Source organism: Dipodomys merriami, unplaced genomic scaffold (genome assembly GCF_024711535.1).
Source record: "Dipodomys merriami isolate MVZ:Mamm:240054 unplaced genomic scaffold, mDipMer1.0.p SCAF_869, whole genome shotgun sequence".
NCBI classification, from domain to species: domain Eukaryota; kingdom Metazoa; phylum Chordata; class Mammalia; order Rodentia; family Heteromyidae; genus Dipodomys; species Dipodomys merriami.
Window position 1 is genome coordinate 174,154 of NW_027206478.1, and position 8,555 is coordinate 182,708.

Below are 8,555 nucleotides of genomic sequence, written 5' to 3' on the forward strand. Positions count from 1 at the left end.
CCCAGGACCAGATGGATTCACAGCAGAATTCTATAAGACCTTCAAACAAGAACTAATACCCATACTCCTCAAGCTCTTCAGAGAAACAGAGAAGGAAGGAGCTATCCCAAACTCATTCTACGAAGCCAATATCACACTCATCCCCAAACCAGGCAAAGACCCAACCAAAAAGGAGAATTACAGGCCAATCTCCTTGATGAACACAGATGCAAAGATCCTTAACAAGATTCTAGCTAACAGAATCCAGAAACACATAAAAAAAATAATTCACTATGACGAGGTAGGCTTCATCCCAGAGACACAGGGATGGTTTAACATACGTAAGTCAATAAATGTAATCCAACATATCAACAGAGCCAAGGTCAAGAATCACATGATTATAGCTACAGATGCAGAAAAGGCCTTTGACAAAATTCAACATTCATTCATGCTAAAAGCTCTGGAGAAAATAGGAATAGAAGGAACATTTCTAAAAACAATAAAAGCCATTTATGACAGACCAATAGCCAATATTATACTTAATGGGGAAAAGCTACAACCAATTCTCCTAAAATCAGGAACAAGGCAAGGATGCCCACTGTCTCCACTCCTCTTCAATATAGTCCTAGAACCCTTAGCCAGGGCAATAAGGCAAGAAAAAGACATTAAAGGGATCCGCATAGGAAAAGAAGAAGTTAAACTATCCCTTTTTGCAGACGACATGATACTATACCTCCAAGATCCCAAAAACTCCATCCCCAAACTCTTAGAAATCATAAATCACTTTGGCAAAATAGCAGGATACAAAATAAACCCAAAAAAATCAGTCGCCTTCCTATACACTGATAATGTACAGGAAGAGAGGGAAATAAAGGGAGCAACCCCATTCACAATAACCTCCCGAAAAATAAAATATTTAGGAATTAACCTAACCAAAGATGTAAAAGAACTATTTAATGAGAACTATAAAAAGTTAAAGAAAGAAATTGCAGAAGACACTAGGAAATGGAAAGACCTCCCATGCTCCTGGATAGGCCGACTTAATATAGTAAAGATGGTAATACTTCCAAAACTAATATACAAATTCAACGCAATTCCTATTAAAATCCCAATGACGTACATCACTGAAATACAGAAAACAGTCCAAAAATTCATATGGAACAACAAAAGACCTAGAATAGCCAAAACAATTCTAGGGGATAAAGACAATATGGGAGGGCTATCCATGCCGAACTTCAAACTCTACTACAGAGCTATAATAACAAAGACAGCATGGTACTGGCACAAAAACAGACCCGAAGACCAATGGAACAGAATAGAAGATCCAGAAATAAATCCACAGGCCTACAGCCAGCTGATATTCGACAAAGGAGCCAAAGACATACAATGGAAGAAACACAGCCTCTTCAACCGCTGGTGCTGGGAAAACTGGGCAGCCACATGCAGAAAACTAAAAGTGGACCCCAGCCTATCACCATGCACCAACATCAACTCAAAATGGATTAAAGACCTTAACATTAAACCTGAATCTCTGAAACTACTGCAGGACAGAGTAGGAGAGACACTTGAACTAATAGGCACAGGAAGGAACTTCCTGAACAGAGTCCCAGGGTCACAACAAATTGGAGAGAGACTCGACAAATGGGACTACCTTAAAATAAAAAGCTTCTGCACAGATAAAGCTATCGCAACCAAGCTAGAAAGACAACCAACTAATTGGGAAAAAATATTTACCAGCAATATATCAGACAAGGGGTTAACATCCTGTATATACAGGGAACTCAAGAAACTAATCCCTCCCAAACCCAACAAACCAATTACTAAATGGGCAAGGGAACTAAAGAGGGACTTCTCAAATGAAGAAATAAAAATGGCAAAGAAACACATGAGGAAATGTTCATCATCCCTGGTGGTGAAGGAAATGCAAATAAAGACAACCCTGAGATACCACCTTACCCCAGTCAGAATGTCCCACATCCACAAATCAGCCAACGACAAATGCTGGAGGGGATGTGGAGAACGAGGAACGCTATTACACTGCTGGTGGGAATGTACACTCATACAACCACTTTGGAAAGCAGTCTGGAGGGTCCTTAGAAAGCTAAAGATTGACCTCCCTTATGACCCAGTCATACCACTTCTAGGCATCTACCCTGAACAACAGGAACCAATATATAAAGACACATGCACCTCCATGTTTATTGCAGCACTGTTCGCAATAGCTAGGATATGGAAACAACCTAGATGCCCCACCACAGATGAATGGATCCAAAAATTGTGGTATCTATACACAATGGAATATTATGCAGCCATTAGAAATGACAAAATAATGGCATTTGCAGGGAAATGGATGGAGCTAGAAGGAATCATGTTGAGCGAGGTAAGCCAAGAACGAAGAGACAAACAGTACATGGTCTCCCTGATAAGTGGATGATGAATCCAAAATGTTAGGTGATATGACAAAACTAACAGGACTTAAGAAACAAAGAACTCCCACTCATCTGGTTGAACCACTACTAAATATCCCCATGCTGCTGATCACATATATGGTAAATAACATATGAGCACCGTTATATATTACAGACTGTGATAGACAATTTGCTCCAGGAAAGTTAGAATGAACTTGTGACTTTAAATGAGCATCATTATTCCACAATACTGTGAATTTCCGGAAACTAAGTAATCACTTAATCACGATCAAAAAAAAAAAAAAAAAGAACCTTGGGGAAGGGAGGGAGGGAGGGGATGGTAGGGGGAAAACAATGGAGGGGGTAACAATGTTCAAGAGGAAGTGGAAGTGTACTCATTACCTCACTCATGTAACTGTAACCCTCTGTATAGTATCTCTACAATAAAAAAAAATTAAAAAAAAAAGAAATATAAAAATTAAAAAAGGTTTTTTCATAAAAATCTCAAGCTGATACTAACAGAACTTCTGAGTTCATGTCAAAGTGTTTTTTTAGGACTTTCAAGAAGCTAGTACTAAGTACATATAACCACAATTAAGTGATAATGAGAAAAGTAGTGCTTTTTATTGTATTATATAAATAAAGAAAAAAATTTTTCATTTCTGTTTACGTGGAATTCATGTTTGTGATCTGCATTGTTCCCAAGTCAGACTAATCTCTTTTCCTTAGCTTTCTTTGGTATGTATACCCTGGACATGTAGTCTGAGGTAGAAGAATTATTCTTTGTTCAACTTGGAGGTCTAGCATAAAAGCCTTCCTCCCTGGGCTGGAGGAGGAGGAGGAGGAGGAGGAGGAGGAGGAGGAGGAGGAGGAGGAGGAGGAGGAGGAGGAGGAGGAGGAGGAGGAGGAGGAGGAGGAGGAAGTTAATAAAACCAAACCAGTGAGAGAGAAAAATTGAGAGAGTAAAGGAAGGAGTGACATTTCAAAAAAGAAATGTATCCTGACCTGACTTATATGACTGTAACCTCTGTGTAACTCACCTTGATAATAATAATACAAAAGAAAAAACAGAAATATAGTGCTGGAGGCATAACCCAAATGGAAGATCAGACTAATATGTATGTGATACCAAGTTCAAACCCCATCATCAATTTCCCCTTCAAAAAATGGCTCTTCTCATCACTTGTGCTTTCCCTAGCTTATGAAAGGGGGTGCAAACAGTTAAAGAGAGAGAAAGGTAATCTGTCAGGAACAGAACTGTACTTGCAATGAGCAGTACTTGCTAGAACACATGTTGACTAGAACACATGATGACTCTATGTTTTCTGAAATAAACAGACCTAGTTGGGCTTGAATACAGGCTCCACTGTATACTAGTTGGGGACTCAAAATTAACTAAACTCTCTGGATCTCAAATTCTTCACAGGTAAAGTGAGCATAACAATACTTATATCACTTGATTATGAGATCTGGATGTCATCAAACATGGAGCGGGTTTTATTTTAGGTGTGTGTTCAACACTCAAACACTGCTGGAAGGAGTATAAACTGGCATGATGTTTACTATATTACTTAACAGTAATACAACAACTACTACAGACTCACTCCTGTAATCTTACTTACAAAAGGTTCTAAGCCTGGACAGGAAACTGGAGCAGACTCATCTCCAATGAGCTCTAAAAAAGCTTGAGGTGGAGTTTGGTTCAAGTGGTAGAGTGCTAGACTTAGCATAAACCTCAGGAACAGTGCCCAGACCCTTAGTTCAAGCCCTAGGACCAACACAAGCACACACACACACACACACACACACACACACACACACACACACACACACACACACACACACACACACACACACACACTAAATTTTGTATGTTCCTATCATCCCACTTAATAATACTTTCCCTCTTCCAATTTCACCAGTTGTTGTTTTTTTTTTTTTGTTTTAAAAGGGACTTGCTGTGTAGCTCAGGCTGCTCTTAAACTTACAATCCTCCTGGGTGCTGGGATTACAGGCATGCCTACCATAATTGGCTTCACTCAGTAACTTTATTTATTACATTTTCTGCAAGAAATCCATTCATACTTATGAAGATATATGGCTTAAAGCTGTTCACAGTAATATTCTACTGGACAAAATGTAAACAATATAGCTGGACATGGTAATATGCAACCACATGGTAATGCCAGCCAATACTCAGAATAAGGAGTTGAGGAAAGCTTGGTCTACACTGCAGAACCTGGTCTCCAAGTGAAAGAAATTCTAAAAATATTAATCTACTATGAAGCACACAATATGTTAAATTTATGTAATGGAACAAATAGATCATTGTTAATGGAAATAAAATCTTGGCAGAAATTATAAATACACACATATGTATATATATTTAAATTTGGAGAAATAAAATTTCAAGTGGTATTATCTGAATCTTTCAGTCTACTTGTCACCTACCTATTTACCAACACATTGATTTCTGTTTAGTCTTCACAAAACACTGTTCTCTCACATTAGTACAAAAAATTGCAAAACAGGGCCTGGGAAGGTGGCTCAGTGGTAGAGTTCTTGCCTTGCATGCATGAGGCCCTGGGTTCGATTCCTCAGCACCACATAAGCAGAAAAAGCTGGAAGTGGTGCTGTGGCTCAAGTGGTAGAGCACTAGCCTTGAGCTGAAGAGCTAAGGGACAGTGCTCAGGCCCAGGGTTCAGGCACCATGACTGGCAAAAAAAAAAAAATTGCAAAACAAAAAATACAAAAAATACATTATCATAAATACAAATGTAGTTTAATCCCTACTATAAGAATTTGGAGAAAACTTGCATTCAGTTAATGGCATTGAATATTGTTCAAGAAGGGGAGTCTAGGAGAATGTTGACTCTGTGTGTGTGTGTGTGTGTGTGTGTGTGTGTGTGTGTGTGTGTGTGTGTGTGTTCCATGAGTAAATAATGGAGTTAGAAGTCGACCTATTATTCTTGCTTAGTCTTTTTGCTCAAAGCTGACACTACCACTTGAGCCACATCTCCACTTCTCGATTTTGGTTTCTTAATTGGAGAAATAGCTCAGATTTTTCTGCATGGGATGATTTAAACCTGAATCCTCACTTTTTGACCTCTAAAGTAGCTAGGTTTTTAAAACATGAGCCACTGGTGGATAGCAACTACATTAACATTTTTGCATGTTTGATGAACTTTAAAGTAAAACATATATGTTACTTTTGAGAATGGCAGGGAAGAGTAATAAATGTCTAACAGAATTTAAAACATACAAAGCTGAGAATGGCAACTAGCTGAGAATAGGATGGAATAAATCAAAATTTCCTATAACAGTTTTCAGTCTGTGCACAGAAATGATTGCATTGTTGGAGGCCAAGGCCATCAGATAGCTGAGCTCCAGCTGGCTGCTATGCTCATGAGGCCAGCTAGTGCTATTCACAAGAATGTGATGTTGTTGGATGGCAAGGATCAGCTTCAAGTTCGGAACCTGGAATGTTTCTATTGATCTAGAAGGGGAAATATACCAGGACCCAATGACTGGGTATGTGGTGAGTGGTAGAATGCTGGCCTAGCATGCATGATACACTTGATTTGATTCCTCAGTATGATGTAAGCAGAAAAACTGGAAGTGGTGCTGTGGCTCAATTGGTAGTGTGCTAGCCTAGAGCAAGAGAAGTTTAGGGAGAGTGCCCAGGCCCTGATTTCAAGCCCCCAGTGCTGGCAAAATTAAAAACAAAAACAAAAACAAAAACAAACAAACCAAGCACAAAATGCTGTTTGTTGAAATAAATATGTTGAAGAATTCTTTATGTTCACTAGAAAATTGTGCTGTTGGGCATTCATAATGAACTTTGTTATGAAAATTAAAGTAAATTAATGAAATATTATCTGGCATTGGACAGGGCATAGTGAGATCTAAAAATGATTGCTGCCTATGGTTACTTGACATAACAACATTAGAGATACACTTGCCAGATTGTGATTTTTTTTCAGTATACAATTGTGGGATTTTTTTTCTTTTTCAAAATAACTTTACTGCCGGGTGCCAGTGGCTCACACCTGTAATCCTATCTACTAAAGAGGCTGAGAATTGAGGTTCTCTGTTCAAAGACAGTCCAGGCAGGAAAGTCTGTGAGACCCTTATCTCCAACTAAAGGTTCAGAAAATGTGAAGTGGCACTGTTGCTCAAGTAGTAGAGTGCTAGCCTTGAGCTGCAGAGCTGAGGGACAATGCCGAGACCCAGAGTTCAAGCCCTACAGCCATCAAAAAATAATAATAGTAATAATATTAATTTTATTGTTACTATTAAGGTTTTATATATAAAGGCTACCATTTCATATGTTTGTTTCTTTGATAAAAGAAACACATATCCATCTTCATTGCCAACAGTTGCTATATATTTATTCAAATACACACATACACACATACAAACACGTGTAGTATAAAGACCCAGGCAGTCTGCAAGGAAATATTTTTATAGGAATTCCATAAAATATTGTCTGCTGAGATCTGACTTGAATTTATAGTAATATCTAGCTGCTTCCACCCCTGGACAAGTCATCATCATTGGTGAAGATGTTGCCATTTGAATTTAGAATGCCCCAGAAAGACCTGTGTTAAAGAAAAATGATTTACCATTTCCTTAGAATACCTGAATATTTCCTCTGGAGATTATGTTCTTCAGAGTGAAACCCATGAGAACATAGACTCTCATCTTCTTTCTTCTTTTATCTTTAATCATTCTAAGTCAAAAACTTTTCTCTTTGACATACTCTCCACTTTCACATTGTCTTGTCAAAGGCCACCAAAGCAATAAAACCAACTGAACATACCCTGAAATCTTCGAACTTGTAAATCTGAGTAAGCTGCTTAATAAATGGACAATATTATTATTATGGTAGGTTATTAAGCTAACACAGAAGTCTAGTCTTTCTAACAATGTAGAATATATTAAAATGTGCTTCATTATAAAATATCTAACTCCATATTGTATTTTGTGTTTTTGTTTCTGTTAGTCCTAGGGCTTAAACTCAGGACCTGGATGGTGCTTTTGTGTTCTAGGCCAGAGCTTGACATACAATCTGAACTGAACTCCATTTCCCCTGGTGGTTAATTGGAGATGAGATTCTAATGAAGTTTCCTACTTAGGCTGGCTTTGAACTGTGATCTTCGGATCTCAATCTCTTAACTAGCTAAGATTACATCCTTGAACTACCAGTGCCTAACCAAGTTGCATATTTTGTGTAATTCCAATTTCCAGCATTGTGTAGATGCTCTTACTACAATATATTTAAAAAAGTAACCCTGTTTCCATTGTATTTGATGATGGTGTAATTTGTGTGTGGGGGGGGGGGAAGGGAACAAACAAATTGTTTAAATAGGGATACAGATGGACCTATTGCAACAGTGAGATGTACAAGACGTTATGTAGAAAAATGAACTTTACAACTTTGGCACAGGAGTGGGGAGCGGGGTAGGGGAGATAGGTAGGGATGGTAAGGGGAAACAAAGGAGGAAGCAACAATGCTTGATAAGAAATATACTCATTACCTTGCCCATGTAATTGTAACCCCTCTTAATGGTATTTTCACAGTAAAAAAAAACCTTAAAACATGGATATTTGTAAAGTGTATAATAAAGAACGTTCAGCCTTTACAAAATGTATGCAAAATCTATGCTAAACTATTGATATTTACTGTACCTTTCCTGCAATCAGTTTGATATAGTTTAATATTTGTCATGCCAAGTTTTTCTATATTCTACTGGAGATTTACTTTTTCATGTATGTATATATATGTATATGTACATGTATCTACCTACCTACCTATCTATCTATCTATCTATCTATCTATCTATCTATCTATCTATCTATCTATCTATCTATCTATCTATCTATCTATCTATCTATCTATCTATCTACATATCTATCTATCTATATCTATATATTCTGTATTCTTTCTCTTTATATATATATTCCAATGTGGATAAATAGACTTGAAACTTTGCTTTGTTATTCTGTTCGGAAGCTGAAACTGGTCAGCTCATTCTGTGACAATATCTGTGCTCATTCTCATCATTCCTTTATTTACCACACAATCTGCCTTCTAAAACCAGCTTCATTTCCTAGGTAAGGTTACCAATCAGTCCAACCAATATACACCCAGAGGCTTTTAATAAA